The following is an 18,160-nucleotide window of genomic DNA, read 5'->3' as shown; positions in this document are numbered from 1 at the left end:
TAGGGATTCACATACACTGGTAACAGCTTTTGAATTGGCTTTAAAACCATTCAAAGATGGCTGCAGCATCTACGTGGGATGTGGTGGACTAAGTGGCAGCCGGAGCCATATAGCACTGCTTGTCATTTAAAAAAAAAACAGCATTGGCATAGCCAATAGGTCTCCCCTTTGGGATCTTATAAGTGTTTAGTTGTCTAGTACAATATCCGGATGTATGGCTTTACAACGCGTGCATTTACACCCCGTGCCGTTACAACGTGGTTTTTTCAACGCAAGTCGTTACCATGACTTGCGTTAGAGGGGGTGCGGACTTTGGAATTTTTTAATTTACTATTCTAACACCAGCCTACGTACAGTAGGGAAGGTGTTGGATAGTAAATTAAAAAATTCCTTGTCCTGCAGCGCCCTCCAGCGCAAGTCGTGGTAACGACTTGCGTTGGAAAAACCGCGTTGTAATGGCACGGCGGTGTAACAGCCGCGTCGTAAAGGCTGTTCCCCACAATATCCTTGGTGCAACAACTTCAAGTGTTGCGTGGCTAAACACTTAGAAGGTCCCAAAGGCGAGACCTATTGGCTATGCCAATGCTTGTTTGTTCTTTCCTCGGTTTCATTGTGGTTGCCAGGTAATCTGCTGTGAAGCCTCACATGATTTTTCTCCCACCCCATGGGTTTCTTTGTTTATTTAAGCTCTTTGTCTTATTAGATTTTTTTATTTGTTTATTTAATACGTATGCTCAATCATGTCGGAGGATGGTGATGAAGTAAAAATGTTGCCCCCCCCTGGAAAAATTTCTGCGGGCGCCCATGGACCTACCCCAGTCAAAGTGCCCAAGTCATTTCCTCCACAGTGCACAATTAAAAGGTCAGGGTGTGGCAAATGCAAAAAGGTTTTCACCAATGGTATCAATTGGTGACATTTCAATCCTCTGTGGCCAATCCATTTAATCTTCACATTTGGTAAGTCAAGGTTGTGAAAATTTCTGGTAGCTACATACCTTTGAGCCCAGTGGATATAGCTATGTCCAATAATCCAGACAGAATACATGGTGAGAGGAGATTCTGATGCAGTCAGATGAAGTGTGGAAAAGAAATGGCAGTTGAAACAATAGGAGTTTGCAAAAAAAAACCTGTGGAGTTTCAGTGCTCTTGAATCACAAGCAATGATTGGTAGAATGAGATAGTTGAAAACTGAAAGTTAGCGTGCATGGTTGTGTTCTGTGTAAGAAGTAATTTGAATGGTTAAAAAAAGTCATTTAAAGAAACCTTGCACCAGAAAAGCTGGTGTATTCGCAGGTCAAACATCCTTGATGAGGTGATTTGCAACATTGTAGAATAAACTTTTAACCCTGGGAGCTCAGTGAGGAGGGAGTTGCTATGGTAACAGGTAGAAAGGGCTGAGGGGGGGAAGGATGTTGGTTTGAAAATACAGAGGGAAGAGATTTGATTGGTTACCATGAGCAATATGTGTGTAGAATTAGAGGTTTTCTGTGCCTTTATGGTTTGCAGTGTCTGGAGAACATACCTTTTGCTCTGCTAAAGAAATATTGGTGTGTGTATCTGACACTGTTCTGAATCTCCTAAAATATTTGTAAAGGTGAGTTATGATTCATTTAATATACATAGAGACTTGTATACTCTATGGAGAAGATTTGGAAGCAAATTGTGGTTTTTTAATGTTGCTTTGTGTCATGCTTTTTGATAATGCTTGGTAAAAAGTTTTTACTGCATAGAGTAATTGTATTTTGTAAAATTGTGAAGTTTTAGTCGTGACATGGAATGCTTCTACATAGGACCTGTGCTGTGTTTTGTAAATGTGATGTCAAAAACGATTTTGGGGAAAATAAATGTTTTTACATTTTTTAAAAGGAATAAAGAATGTGTGCATGTTTAATAGAAATACATTTGACTCTTTACAATGATGTTACCTGTGTTAACTCAGTGTAGGAAGCATATTGAGTTTGTTTGCATAGAGGAATTGTATTTTGTAAAATTGTGAAGCTTCATGTGAAAGCGTTTGCCTCAGTCTTATTCCTGTTGTGAGGCAGGTGCAAGATTTTGCCTCAGTCTTATCCCTGCTGTGAGGCAGATGGTTGTAAATATGATCTGTGCTGTGTTTCCTAAATGTGATGTCAAAAACGATTTTGGGGAAAATAAATGGATTTTACATTTTTGAGTATAATGTGGCGCAAAGGTTTAAAAAATGACGCATACATGCGTCACTTTTTAAATATGGGGAAAAAAGGTACATGTTTGGACTTTCCTGGGGAGCCTAGTGGTGAGGATTGTATCTAAGTGTGCAGTGGACTAGGCTTCATGAAGCATATCCCTGTCTGCATTCTTAGACACAGGTGTCAATTTGACTCTTTACAATGATGTTAGCTGTGTTTTAAATCAGTGTAGGAAGCATATTGAATTTGTTTGCATAGAGGAATTGTATTTTGTAAAATTGTGAAGCTCCATGAGAAAGCGTTTGCCTCAGTCTTATTCCTGTTGTGAGGCAGGTGCAAGATTTTGCCTCAGTCTTATCCCTGCTGTGTATTAGTTCCACTGCTTTATTTCCTTAACCCTCAGTTTCCTTCCTTTGCTTTTTCCCTCATTCCTTTTCTATTATTTACTTACTCAACTCCTTCCACTCCTTTTGTCAGTCCCTCTGTTCTCACAGTTCCTCACTCCTTTTCACTCAGTCCGTCTCTCTTACTCTCACTGTCTCTTCACTCTTTTACTAGTTGTTCATTATGCTTTCTCCCTGTAGTTCAAGCACACTATGTTATTTACATTTCTTTGCTGCTTCAATGACTTTTCTGTCACTTCTTCTTTTCTTCTTTCTGCTTTTTCTCTCTGTCATTCCACATGTTTTAACCTTATTCACTATCATACACCTTGTTTTATTCCTATTTACTTTCGCTCACTGTTTTTTTAACACCTTCCCTCAGGGTTGTTGTTTTAGTCCGGTTCTATCCCTACCTCTCATTCCACATCCTTTACTCTCTTTCTTTTTAATTTGAACATTCACTCACATTCTCAAAGTAACTCTTGCTTATTATTCTTCTACTCTCTTTTTTTCTTTCACTTCCTTATCTATTTTCTTTTTCTCAATTATACCCTCTTACATCTTTTCTTTGTCTAATTATCTATTATACAGTATCTCTGTGTTACTCCCTCTAGCTGTCTTTCTTTTAACATTATTCTCTCTTGTCTCCTTCCCTTATACTCACTCTTTATTTATTTTTTATTTATTTTTTTGGTTCGCTTCCGGTTCGCGCACAGGCGCGCGAACCGGGAAGCGAATAAAAAAAAAAAGAGATTGCCAGAGTGCTAAACATTTTAGCAATTTTTTATAAATGGGAGGTAGTTCTGAAAAGAACTTTTTTTTTAATTGTTTTTGTTGTTTTATATTTTTTTTATTTTTCTGAACATTTTTTTTTGTTGTATTTTTTGAACAATTGTATATATTTTTTTTTTTTTTGGGCGGAACAACGAAAAACAGGCATTAGAAAGGGCTCAACAGGAGCAAAAAAAATACTTCTTGGGGTGTTTTGAGCACTTGTGGTTTTCAAATGCTCTATTAATTAAAATGATACTCCTCTCCCCATAAGAAATTAGTGCCCCACAATAAATGCACACTAGCTTCAGGTGCACAAAATTCTTTTGAATACTTGGGACCGTCTCCCTCGCCTCTGGTCCCGATAGAGTTTCCTGTGACGATATACTGGCCGCAGGAGTTGGTGGGTTATCCTGGAGGTGACGCACCTCAGCAACGCTATAATTGATTGGATGCCACCTCTGCATGTGGCGGTGCATAGTATAGTTTCCAAAACTATACTTTTTGTCTGTGCCTCGGGACAGAACTGCATTGCAAATGAGGCATGTCACGTACCGGGCATTGACCTTTTTTTGCTCTCGAGGGTAAGAAAAAAATTGCCATATAAAATGGTCTATGTGGTGGGATTGCCGGAGCTCTTCACGCAAGAACTGCCTCGGCTCTACCTCCTCTTCCTCTTCTTCTTCCTCTTTCTCTGGGTTTGGAAGGAACTGTGCAGGTGGTCCTTCCTTCCTAGGTGGTTGTGGTGGTGGTGGGGGTCCACTAGCTGCAGCTACTACAGATGCCATGACTGAACAAGCAGAAACAGGTCTTCCTCTCACAAAGATGAAAGTCAGAGTGAGGAAAAAAGGTGGGGTTTTCATCATTTGGGAAAAAAAGTGTTCTGGACCAATGAAAAGTGTTATTTTCAAGTCACATGATCCAAGCTTTCATCATTTGGAAACCAAAACTGATCTGTACCAATGAAAAGTGTTATTTTCAGATCACATGACCCGACGCGCTTACGCTACGCGCCCTGGGGCGCCGTTGCGTAAGCGCGTCATGACGTTGCGCGATCGTATGCGATCGCGTGGTTCCGGGTGCGCTTACGCAGTGCGTCATATGACGCATGACGCGACTACGCGAAACGTCATGATGTTGTTTTTGTTCGCGGGAATAGCGCTCACGGGACGCTCCCCCGTATGCGCCCCGGGGCGCGCCGTAACATTGCGCTCACCCGTGCGTTCACCGGTACGCGCCCTGGGAGCGCCCCGGGGCAAACAATAATTTTTTTTTTTTTTAAAAACATATTTACACAATATAAAATTTGTTATAAAAATTATTACTTTTCATAGATTTGCTATTAAAAAAACTATGAAATTCACTGAAAAAACCATAGGTTTCACACCAGTTATAGTTAGGAATTAGCATTTAAAAAACCTATTAAATTCACTGAAAAAAACATAGGTTTTACACCAGTTATAGTTAGCTGGAAATTTTACTCGCATAAAACCATTGTGATGTCACTGACCATGTCATGAGTGATGTAATATGTGACGTCATCAGCAGTGCATTGCACGCGCAAGTTATAGTGAGTCCAACTAACTATAACGTGGGAATTTCAATGGTGTGAAACCTATGGTTTTTTCAGTGAATATATATATATATATATATATATATATATATATATATATATATATATTTATATATATGTATATATATATATATATATATATATGTAAAGTGTATATTGTTATATATCTTTGTTTTTATTAGTATGTGAGAATTAATGCACGGATGATTGCCATTGTAATGATTTTTATTAATCACACAATAAAGTATACTTCTTCACTGAAGTCAGTCCTGGTATATGGGAGAAGTAGACCGCTAAGTATTTGAAGCTTAATTTCTTTATGGGTAAAGACAATTGTCATGACTTGACTGTGTCATCACTGTGTAGAGGAACCAGTAGAGATTTGCTTCTGTTCACACAAAGTCCAAAGGCCTTTTCATAGAGGTCCGGCAATTGAAGACAAAATGGCCCTGTGGGGTGTGGGTTTGATAAACAGATGAGTATTAACATTTTTTGGTTGTCATCTGCATAGAGCACAATTCTCTTTTCTGTTCTGACCTCCCATTTTCACCCTTCCATCGGTGTATTGCATTGCACAAGTATGGCCATGGTTTTAGTAGCGAGGGCAAATACTAGCAGGGAGAGTGGACATCCCTGCCTAGTTTCCCTGCAAATGGGAAAAGGGTCGATGAGCATGATTTTAACTAATGCATGGGCCAGAGCCTATGAGTAAACATGTTTATGTAGTGCTGTATCCGGAGTGCATAGACCCATTTTCATCACAGCCGTCATCAGAAATCCCTAAACCACGGAATCAAATGCTTTCTCAAATGTATAAGGAGGAGAGCCCAGGGATCAGTCAATTCATGAATGCAGGCAATTGTGATATGTATGCAATGTATGCAGTGACAGGTGTTGCAGTTGGGTATAAAGCAAATATGGTCCAGGTGTACCGAAGTGGATAGGACTTGTTTACTCTGTTGGTGAGAATTTTCACAATTATTTTAACCTCTGTGTTGTTTAAGGATATGGGTCTATATGAACTGCACTGGTGTAATGGTGCCCCACTTTAGGAAGGACCACTAGGATAGCAACATCCAGCTCTTGGGAGAAATGGCCCCCCTCCGCCACTTCTATATTTGGTTTAAGGAGATGATGGGAAAATAGATCTCAGAATTTACGATCTATATACTCAAGTGTACATTGCTGCTACTTGCATGTGGGCAGAGAGTGGTGTTAGTACAATGTCTAATATTATTCAGGGAATAATGCTGCAATCTTGACAGACCTATGCCTGTGGGTGCCTGACAAGTCAAGAATTTCAGGGATGATTCTGGAGTGTGTCTCTCTGGTGGCCAATCAGCACAGCGGTTCAACAGATTTATCCCCCTGTTCATATGCTCTTTGTCTGGAGACACTCCAGCATTGGCAGTTTTCCTTCAAAGCAGTCTGTTTAAAGGTCATCCTAGCAAGAGCTAATTGACAACAGGCAGGATCAGTGGGATGGCTCGTGCAGTGCTTTTCCAATTGGAGGATACGGCACTTGTGGACCTGTTACAACCTGTACATTGTCCTAAAATGCCCATTGAACATAGCTTTTAGCCATGCCGTGGATGGTGGCCTTACCATATTACCAAGCATGCCCACCGAGTCTACAGAATCTTCATTGGTATAAAAGTACATCTGTATCTCAGTGGCGAGGAGATGAACATATCGATCGACCTGGAGGAAGCAGTCATTAAGCCGCCAAAGGGGTTTCACGGCTGCCTCCTTCCCACTGAAGTGGACCTCAATTGGTGAATGAACTGAGATGCCCCATGGGAGGATTTCCCAACAGAATCACAGGTCATCTCTCACGAGAGACAGTAGAAGGTCAATACATGACAGCATTTTTTATGCTGCTAATGTGTGGGTGTATAAGCTATCATGAGGGTGCCAGGTCATCCATATGTCAGCTAAAAGGCCCTGGGAGTCCACCCACCTCCTGAGTTGCTTTACCCATGTTTGGCAGTTTGCGGTAGGGAATCACGAGACATCCATTAGGAGTGGTTAGGGATGGCATTGAGTCTCCTCTCACTATAGTCATATCTGGGAAGTTTGTCATTATCTTCGTGATGGCCTGATATATTTGGGATGTCAAGTTTAACAGTACGCATAGGATGTTATATTGTTGCCCCTCAAGGAGACCTTCTACTCCCACATATCTGCCCCATGGATCAGCGATGGTGGATGTGATGGCTAGAGGGAAGGATTTATGCACGAGGATGGCAACCCCTCAGGAGCCCCTTGTGAAACCTGCATGAAAAACTCAATACTGCCTCAAAAAAGGGTAATAAGAGCCAAAGAGTTTTGTTTCTTGCAACATAAGGATAGATGGGTGGGAGCGCTTAGTGTAATGGAGGACAGCTTTCCTCTTGATGCAGTCAAGGAGCCCATTAACGTTCCATGACATAAAAGAGTAGGCCGTCATGGGACTAATAAGTGGTGTGTGGCACGGTGCCCCCCTCAGGGGAGCATCCAGAGTGTGCAAGTGAAACCCCTGGGGGTCTATGAAGTAAGGTCATGGACCATGGTAAGCATGAGGCCAAGTATGTGGTGGGTAGCATGTGGGACTCAGGTTGTGGAATGGAGCTAGAACGAGAAAAACGGGTCATTTCTAGCTGTTCTATCATGGAGTTTGCAAGACACCAACATGTTGACCTTAAACAAAGAATTATCCACTTACTGGATAATGTGTATGTCCAATGCGGGGAAGCGCCGTGGCAGCTTCTCCTGCAGGCGTACAGAGCACGTCGCTCAATCACGCTGTCTCTGCGAAAGCAAATTGGATACTAATAAAATGCTTCCCTACGAGACCGCTGGGCACTCGAACACTCATTATGGCTGCGTGTGCACTAAGGGGGAATTTTGCAATCCTTACCGCGTGAGATCAAATCTCCTCAGGAAGTTGGCCGCGGAACGCCACTCAATCAAACCGGACGCCAACTACACCCGATAAGTTCTGGTGTGTGCGTCCGAAAGCTCGATGATCGTATTTGGATTGGTCGCGGTTACCACGTGATTGCTCACGTAAGTGCGGGGGAGGAGGGAGGGGGACGTCCCACAATCCTAGGTCCTATACAGGGATTCTGGGACAACTCTCTCTAATGGGTGCTTAGGTTTGACCAAATTGACCAAAAGGTAAGTTCTGGCGTAGGTTCCGTGGGTGGTAACCACCCACGGAACCTACGCCAGAACTTACCTTTTGGTCATTTTTTAAGGATCAGGTGCAACTGCACATTTAAAGATGAATACTTTCAACATGCCCAAAAACTTGCCTGAGGCCTGAGGGACCGAGGTTATCCGAAGAAGTTACTTAAACATGCATTGCGTCGAGCATGGTGGACACCACGTGAAACCCTATTGGAGAAGAGACCTAAGCACCCATTAGAGAGAGTTGTTTGTGTGACTACATTTTGCCCAAACGCAAACCAATTAAAAAGAACTATCCATCAGAATTGGCACTTGGTAAAAAACCTTGACGTCAGCTTACAAAAACCGCCACTTTTTGCCTTCAAGAAAGAGAAAAGCATTGCGAACGTTGTCACTCGAGCAGCACTGCCCAAAAAGGAGGCAGGAACCCTTCGGAGCATGCTAGGTCTGCAACCAGTCCAAGGTCATCATAGATGTGGCACCTGCTCATGCTGTGACCAGACAATAGAAAGAGATGTTTTTTCAAATGCTGGTATTTTTTGGAAGCACTCAGCATTTACTAACTGCAAAACAAAGAATGTGATCTATGGAATTCTATGTTCTTGCCCAAAGTTGTACATAGGCAAAACATCACAGGAAATTAGACAACAGATCACGCAGCATAAGTCGAGAATACAGAGGTCTGTAGCAAACGCCCCGCTGGTTACCCACTGGACCACTAAAGGACACACGGAAATGGATTTCAAATGAACGGTGCTGGCCAAAGTTGAAATGGATTCTAGAGGTCTAGATATAGAGGTTAAATTGAGTCAGCGCGAAGCACACCTCATCTTGAAATTTAATACCGCGATAAACGGCCTGAACGAACTCTCTGAGATTGCGAGGGTTCTCTGAAAAATATGGGACATGTGTTTGCCCTCAGTAAGCCTTTTGGCCCTATCCGCATACCTAGATCTCCAAGTGATTGCCTTTTCGTACTACGGGTCCCAGAATCCCTGTATAGGACCTAGGATTGTGGGACGTCCCCTTCCCTCCTTCCCCGCACTTACGTGAGCAATCACGTGGTAACCGCGACCAATCCAAATACGATCATCGAGCTTTCGGACACACACACCAGAACTTATCGGGTGTAGTTGGCGTCCGGTTTGATTGAGTGGCGTTCCGCGGCCAAATTCCTGAGGAGATTTGATCTCACGCGGTAAGGATTGCAAAATTCCCCCTTAGTGCACACGCAGCCATAATGAGTGTTCGAATGCCCAGCGGTCTCGTAGGGAAGCATTTTATTAGTATCCAATTTGCTTTCGCAGAGACAACGTGATTGAGCGACGTGCTCTGTACGCCTGCAGGAGAAGCTGCCACGGCGCTTCCCCGCATTGGACATACACATTATCCAGTAAGTGGATAATTCTTTTTTTACGGTCAACATGTTGGTGTCTTGCAAACTCCATGATAGAACAGCTAGAAATGACCCGTTTTTATCGTTCTAGCTCCATTCCACAACCTGAGTCCCAGTCAGCCCCGCCTCATTATAGTGGCCGTACCGGAAACATCATCATTAGCCACATACCACAGAAACATAAGAGGTAATTTCCTGTCCTCTAGGCCTTGCATCTCCTCCGGTTTTCCTCCCTGACGGAGAGGTCAGCCGAACAGAGACTCACTAGAATGGACCAGGGCTCATTGACTAACCCTGTGTTGTTTGTCTTCTACAGAAACATATGACTTGTTGGAATGTTCTGAAGTTCATCTTTGCTTGCAGGTAGGAGGCTGTTGGGCGAGGCACTGCACTCACCTTCTAATTCCTTTGTAATTGTTCGAAATTTTGAAAATTTTTTCTCTCTGTACTCTGTTCCAAGTGTCTGTATGGTCCTGATGAGAACCAGACAAAAGGGTCTGGTTTGAAACGCGTCGACCTTTCTGTTGCCTGCGTTACAATCTATTTACATGTTTAATACTTCAGTACTCAATCAGAATTTAAGTTGGGGAGGCAGGATGACATTGCAAATGATAAACAGTTCTGCCTAAGTGTCCCATGCTGTTACAAAATTATTTGTACTTTCTTAAGCGCAGGCTTATTGAGTTGTACTTTTGTTGTTGGACGTAGGTTTCGCAGTTTGTCTTTGTGTACATTTTTGTGAATGTGAGTTGAATCTCGGGTTGAGTCAGGTGATGAGTATGTATGAGGTCGTTGAATGAAGTTTTATTGCACTGTAATTTATGTGTTTACGTCTGTTTTCCAATTGGTATTCCTCAAATAGTATTGTTGTCACACATATTTAAAAGTTTGTGCTGTAGTATGTCCATTATGCAAAATTTGAAAATAAAAATAAGTTTGAAGGATTCAATCCACCCCAGGACTATAATTTGTATTTTTTAGTCTTTGATGAAGTTGTCTAGTCTATTTGCTCTCAGTATTGGCGCTTGTTTTGTTTCTTTAAATATTTGGACTCTGCCTTACTGAGGAGAGTCAAGGTCCTTGGTTGTTCTTTGATCAACCAGGTGAAGGCCTGGTGAAAGGGCCGGAGGCACGGCGTGTCCTGTAGGTAATAGTCAGGGTACTGTGTTCGGATCTGCATGTGCCGGTCCGAAGGAATGGGCGAATTTGGCACCTTGACGGGGCAAGGAGTGTCCAGGAATTGGGGTCCTATCCGGTCGGAGCAGCGCCTGACTGAATCCTGGCGGCTGGCTAGGGGCTGAATCACGGGTCCGGAACACGGCAGGCAAGCACCTCAGTGCGGGACAACGGCACCAGAGTCAGGAAGTGTACTACTGATGCACGCCACTGAATTGACAACCCTGTCCTGAAGACGACCCCAAGTAACAAGGGTCGAAACGCCGTCGACACCTCAGCGCAATTCCTTGGCGCAACTCTTCTGCTTGGCTCATACAAAAATGAAAATAAAAAATAATTAATGCAAATGTTGAAAATTGTTTCCCTTTGTCTATATTCTCATCATTGTTCACTTCGCGCTGCTCACGCTGTTCACTTTGTTCACTTGCGTCGTCACCTTTATTCCCTTGTATATTTCACTACACACCAAGTGCCTCCGGGTTGTCAGAAGATTCCTTCTATACAGTGCTGCTTTAACTGTATACCCCTGTGCAACTCTGTTTGACATAATTTTGGCGATTAACAGCCTTAAAACAATCCAATTGAGTCTCCTTGTTTCTTGTCTATGTAATGCAGTTTGCATGCATGTATAACTGTCTTTGAAGTGATACCTGTTGGAACATTGTTTCTTTACATGCATACGTTTGGTGGGACAGTACCTGATGAGACGATGCGTTCAGGTCTCATCAGGGGTTGTACAAGACGCAAAAAAAGAACCATCAGCTTCCCTTTGCATCTCGCATGCCCTCCATTTATGGAGTTTGTGAGAGTATGAGGTTATTCCAGTGCTTAATTTGAGCAGGTGGTTTCCAGTGCTCAACACTGTCACTTAATTTTCAACACCAGCACTTATGATAGCTGTTACATGGTGGCGCTGTTTGTGTAATTTAGAGATAAGCAGAACAGCAATTGTTTATTAATTCAGTACACATTAAAAACAAGTAATACCTGCTGCCCAAGATATTTTTAAAGGTTCGGGTGCCTGGAATAGTCTGACCTGTCACTTGTAGCAGTGTGCTGGTTAGTAGTTGTGTAGGTACTGTCATCGGCAACTCTGGCAGTGTATATTGAGTGAAAATGAAAGCAGTGAAAGAAGTGGTGGTTTTGGGTCCCTCCTCACCTAGGGAGAGAACCAAGCAGATGCTTTTAACACAAAGAGCACATCATGCTGAAAGATTCAGGTGGTGGTCCCATCCTCCTAGGACCACCCCAAGCACAGTTATGGGCAAAAATACAATACCAGTCAAAGGCCCTGCAAAGCATTATGGGAGGAGATTATAGAGTGCAGTGAATAGTATGGTATCCGATATCAAAACACTCCTCAAGCGGTGCCTCTTGGTGCTCAGCTGACAGCTAACACTATAAATTTCACTGCACTCTAGAATCTCGCCCCTTAATGCTTTGCTGGTCCTTTGGTTGGCATTGTATTTTTGCCCATAACTTTGCTTGGGTTGGTCCTAGAAGGATGGGACCACCACCGAATCGTTCAGCATGATATGCTCCTTGGTCCTCCCCCTAGGTTAGGGGGGACCCCAAAATCATCACATCTCTCATTGCCTGATATTTTTCAAAGCTCACGTTTGTGAATTGGTTATATGCTTTTTAGCGTGTAAAGGTAAAGTTGTTTTATCAAAGGGTTGTTGTGGGTGCAGTATCTCCTTTCTTTCCAGGATATGCACACATGAACCTCTTTCTGCTTGTTTCCTCTTCCTCTACTTCTTTGTCTCACAAATACAAGCAAACACAGGCACCTCTCTCTGCATCCCTTTCCTCTTACATATTTCTCTCTCTGTCTCCACATTTATGCCCTCTCCTCTTACCCTCTCGTTCTCACGCTCTCACCTCTCACTCGCTAGCACTGATGAAACTCTGGTCTCGCCTGATAAGTCAGCCATCTGACTGAGCATAAGTAGGTCAGGAGTGACACTGCGCCCAGGAATAGACTCACCTTAAAATAGATGTTCTGCACGTTATTATTTCAACTTCTTGCAGCTGCTAATCAGATAACCTAGAACTTCTCCAGAAACCGAACAGGTGTCAAGAGGGAGGGGAGTTTGCGAGCTGCACAGAAGAGATGAGAAGAGGGGAGATCACGGAAAGACACGAGAGAGGAGACCAGCTGGAGAGAAAGACAAGGAGGAGAACTTGAGAAGGAGACGTGGGGCAGAAGCGTGGAAGAGGCAGAAGAATGTCAGCTTCACACAACATGATGGAAAAGGTAAACATGAGGAGAAGATGGGATAGAATAAAAGAGGGAGTGACAGAGAAAATGTGGGATGGACAGAAGAATGGAGAGAAGAAAGGAGAGAAGAAGCAGAAGAGTCTAAAAGTAAGAGTAGGAAGGAAGGGAGTGAAGACAAAGGGAAAGTGGGAGAGAATAAACAGGCAGGCGAGAAGATTGGCTCAGGCAGTACACAGGACTTCAGTTGCTAACACATATCGAGGCGCAACTAGACACCAACTTCCGAGGGGGTCGGGGGTAACTCTTCAAATGCTGGAGGTGGGGCCAAATTCAGAATTCCACTGAGAACTTCTTTTCTCGGCAATGGGTAGTGAATATTAGCGCATTTTAAGGCACCATGAGCAAGTACCATTGGACTCACCACAAGAGGAGTTTACCCCTTTCACAGGCAGCTTAGGGTTCTCTTTCAAGGAATTTTAGCAGAAGAAATGGTGAGCGCTGCCCTTTACAACACATTGGGACATCATAGCTGGTAGGCTGCTGTATTTATTTTTCTACTTCTAGCTTCGTGGACAGTCAGTGGTAATAATGCATTCTCAAACGCACAGTGGCATTTGCAATGCTATCTGCCTAACAGGCCTTCAAAATAATTCTACAAGATGCCAAGACAAGGGAGATCCTGCAAAAGGAGGCCAGGGCAGGCGCTGCCATGGGCACTGCTCTGTTCAGGACAAGAGCAGGATGGGATCCCACTGGGGCTAAAGGTATTAGAAAAGGCACAAGGAGCCTCGGAGCCTGTGGAAAGCAGGCCGGAGTTCTGCAGAAGCACCGAGAGTGAAAGGATCACAACCCTGTCTGAAGGATGGCGCACCAGGCTTAGAAGTAAGACAAATCTTTTCCATTGTTTTCATAACAAAGTTCGACAGAGGCCTGAATGGATTTAGCAGTACGATCGGTTTGAAGAGATTTTTCCCAAGAAAAACCTCCTGAGCTTAATTCTATACACAAGGTTTCTCTGGCATTGCTTAGTCAAAGGGAAATCCCTGGGTGTACACTAAAGCAAGTATGTGTTATGTTGCTATATAGATTCTACCCAATCATACACACATTTTTTCTAAATACATCAAGGGAAAATTATATAAAAATTAAGCATTAGACATAGATTTCCACACTAAAAATGAACGTTCACAATCTTTTTATTGTTTATAAAAGTCAAGACCTCTCTTCACAAAAGGATAAGTTAAAAATTCAAAGAACACTCTTTGAACAAGAACAATAAAAATAGATAGTTAATGACAAATCATTACTCACATAATCCAAAACAATATCACAATCATTAAAATTATACAACAAGAGATAAAGAAGAAAAATAATCAATAAAAATACAATACAAAAATGCAATTGGATCCTTTTCACAAACCCCCTACCACTGTGGCCTTAACCTCTTCAGCGTGACCGCGTTTCCCCCTCCGGTGCTGGGCGGTAATAGAAACGGGCGTGGTCATGACGGAACGGTTCCGTCATGAGCACAGCTCAACCGTAGCTCATGACGGAACCGTTCCGTCATGAGCATGGAAGGGGTTAAGATTCTCCCGCCACTATTCTTATAGATCCACTGGTCTTTCTTTGATATTGGTGGCACAGTAAACAGTATCAATAGTGCACGAATATCTGTTACTTCCTTGACCTTGTCTGGATTCTAGTACAGTAAAAAGTGCGTCGACGCGTTTCGGTATAATCTCCTCGACCGCTTCCTTCAAAAAAGAAGTAAAGAAAATCATAATGCTCAAGTTCCTTCCTCGATAGGCCTTGACTATTAGACTACATTGCTGCCCTCTATTTGCTCATCTTGATTGACTTTGGACATGATTTTATACCCGGGAATAATTTAGCATGCATTGTACTTATATATGTTTGAATGTTCCTCACCCATTGCTGTATCCGTCCAAACCTTCTGTGAAGGTTTCGGACACCTACTAGATTATTGCACGCAGCTTGTATAATTATGTAAGGAACAAATATTTTTGCTTCCCAGTACTGTATCCCTCTCACCCAAAATTCTGAAGCGTTCTGATACCCGTAAGGGTCATGTTCGCGCTAATCAAAACTTTATAAATAAATAAAATAAAATAAGGTTGTGCGACTTGCCAGATTTCATCAGTTCTTAGTAGTCTGTACTATTCATGCCACAAGCAGCTTTAGCAGACACACTGTAGCCCTGTCCCCATATTTGTTGAGAAAGATTTGCACGGATGTTGTGGACAATTCTTTCAGAATACCAGTAGAATAAGAAGTTCTTGACGGGCAGGCACGATTGAGTGGTGCAATGCAATTAATACTAGATTCTGTGCACATGTGCTAATTAGGCACAGTGCTTATATCCTTGCCTAAAATAGTGGTGGGGCAGGATGCGGTGAGTGCACAATGTACATGAAGAATTAAGTAACTATTGACCGACGCTGAAGGGGACAGAGAAGAACTGAGTTATAGATGCAATGCTCTAACCGGCTAAGCAACCAGATAGTTGAGGGGACCCTAAGGTGATCAGCTGGAAGGACCTACACGAAGTGAAAATGGGATCTAGGATGTGGCAACCTTAATGAGCGAGAACAGAGACAAGATGGGCCTCACAGAAGAGGAATTGGCTTATTCAGTCCTCTAAAACTCTGTTGGTTTGTCTTTCACATGGTTTAATGGCAAAGACGATGGATGGGCCAGGACCACAATTGAATAGACCGCATTAGCTCTGTACAACATATTAATATAATAAGGTTAAAACCTTTTACATATAAGATAAATAAAGGTGTTTCGTACACAAATAATTATCAATGAACAGAACATGAAGGAAGAAGTCTGAGTGTGACTTTTATAAACACTTTATGATTATTTTCAAAAAGGTGTGTATTGGGTTCACAAAAAGCTGCCTTGCACTGCTGCAATAAGGAAAGAATCTTGATCAGCAGAAGTTTCACGCTTCGATGCATACATACATTTTCGACACATGGAAATCATATGCATTTATTTAGTAGATGAACTGGCAATCCATTCTTTTTTAATGATGCAATATTTATTGTGATTTATAGTTGAATAACGCTGCCAATGTATTCCAGCACGGTGATAAAAAACAAAGCACTTTGAATTGGGTTCTGATTTCATACACAATTTACTTTCCCATCTGCCATAGCCATATTACTGTCTATTTGTTAACATTCTGTTGCTGGTTATGTCACTCTTAAAGCCACCGCTCCTTCCCCCTCTGCCCCAGCCTCTTACCTTTTCTGGCTGAATCTGCCCATTTTTACATTAACCTCTCACCTCCCTACAGTACTTACCGATCATCATTCTGTCTCTTCACTTCTCTCGCTGATTCTGCCCATTCATCTTTCCCCAGCATCTTCCCTGCTCCTGCTGGTTCTGACCATTATATATCCAACACTCCCCTCCCTGCTCTTCACTACAATTCTCTCCCTCCCCGCCTCTTACCTTCTTTCGGTGTCTCCGCCCCATTTACATCCACTGCTCCCCTTTCACCCTCCCACTCCCACTCAGCCTCTGCCCTTTTCTCACTGCTTCTGCCCCTGTTATAATCAACTCACCAGGCCATGCCCTACTTTTCACTTCACTTCGTTTCTTCCCACGGTCTCTTACCTTTCCTTGCAGATTCTGCCCCTCTTATATCTAGCACTTTCCTCCAAGCTCTACCGCTTACTTCCACCGCACTTCCTGCTTCCTCACTTCCCTAACTGGTACTGCCCTTTATTTACATCACATTTCCACTTCCCTCGTCGCCAGTTTCTTACCTTTTCTGGCAGATTCTGCCCCTCTTACATATAGGATGGTCAACTTTCCAGTATCACTTTGCAGGATGCTTTGCACGCATGTAGATATGTTGCATGCATGCAGAAATGAGAAGATTCTTGGGAAGTGTGGGGGGGAGGGGAGGGACTAAGAGTCGCTGAGCCCATTTTGGATGTTTAATTCCTTATTCACATCCGCTAATCAGGCCCTTTGAAAAGATATAACACAAAAAATTAACTACCTAATCCAAATGAAAGGAAATTGTCTCAAGACCCGGAACACCAACAGTAACAATAGTATCCTCCATAGATACTGGCCAGTATCCACATTCTGTCCCACGACCTAATGACAAGGTCTCACTATCTACTTCTGCCTTTTTCCTCTATGAAATTATTAAGGGGCTTTGAAATAGTCACAATACAGACAGTACGTGCTAAAAAAACACCTTTACAGGAACACAAAGAGGGCGAGCAATTCATTTGGGTTTTATCTGTTTGTTTTGAACTGGCTATTTTTCATATATCACAATGTGCTCTGTGTATAACAATGAGGTTTTGTAAAATGAAATGTATTTTTAACAATTTAGTATGACATATTCGTTGGTGCTTATTTGATGTTGTTTTAAATTTCAGATTCATGTTTTCATGGGATGGTTATATTGTTTTCCTGAAGAAGGTGTTGGCTATTGTATAAGTGCCCACCGAAACGCGTCGATGCCCAAGAAAGGGAGAACTACTTTAAGCATTTAGGGACAATAATTCTGACGCAAAGCTAAATTGATTTCCTATTTTGTATCTCCCTGTTTACTAATAGGAATTATTTCTTCTTAATCTTTTTTCTGTCCCCATTTGTATTTTGGTTAAATTTATTTTTACTGTTTTTAGCATTGTGTACTTAGGAAGGGTTTGTTTATTACAAACCCTAATGTTTTTAAATGCACTTTTCTGAATAAATTGTCAAGTACTTTTTATATATATTATTTCTACATTGCCTCTTTGTTTATCACATGTGAGTTTAAAAGATCTTGTTTGTGAAAATTTGTGAGTGAATGCCTTAGACTTTAAGTGCCCAAGGGAGATCTCATTTATTGACATTTGTCTTTTGGTACCCTATCCCTCTGGTTATTGGGTCCCTCTCTTTTACAAGAGAGTGGGCAGACGCCACCAATTCAGTAAATATCTAATCCTGGCTTTACCACTTTAGCTAAATATAATTGAATTAAAGACTGTATTATAGATCTGGGCACAGCCTAAAATACATTTCCCTGGGAAGGGTAGTCAGTTAGCCTTTCTTCAGAATCACTGCCTCCTCCGGTGTGACTACTGTGCTATCTGCAAACTGCAGAACTAGATGTCATGGCTTTTAATAGTGTCTTCCTCATTTGGGCAAGTTATGAGCTCTTGGCAATTACTCAATCGACATTTCAACGTATTCCTCTGCTCTCATTAAAGTCCAAGATTGGGAGTATTTTGAATCAATTTAACAGCTGTTAGTACATTTGTG

Source organism: Lissotriton helveticus, chromosome 3_1 (genome assembly GCF_964261635.1).
Source record: "Lissotriton helveticus chromosome 3_1, aLisHel1.1, whole genome shotgun sequence".
NCBI lineage: Eukaryota > Metazoa > Chordata > Amphibia > Caudata > Salamandridae > Lissotriton > Lissotriton helveticus.
Note: the sequence above shows the minus strand (reverse complement) of the source record.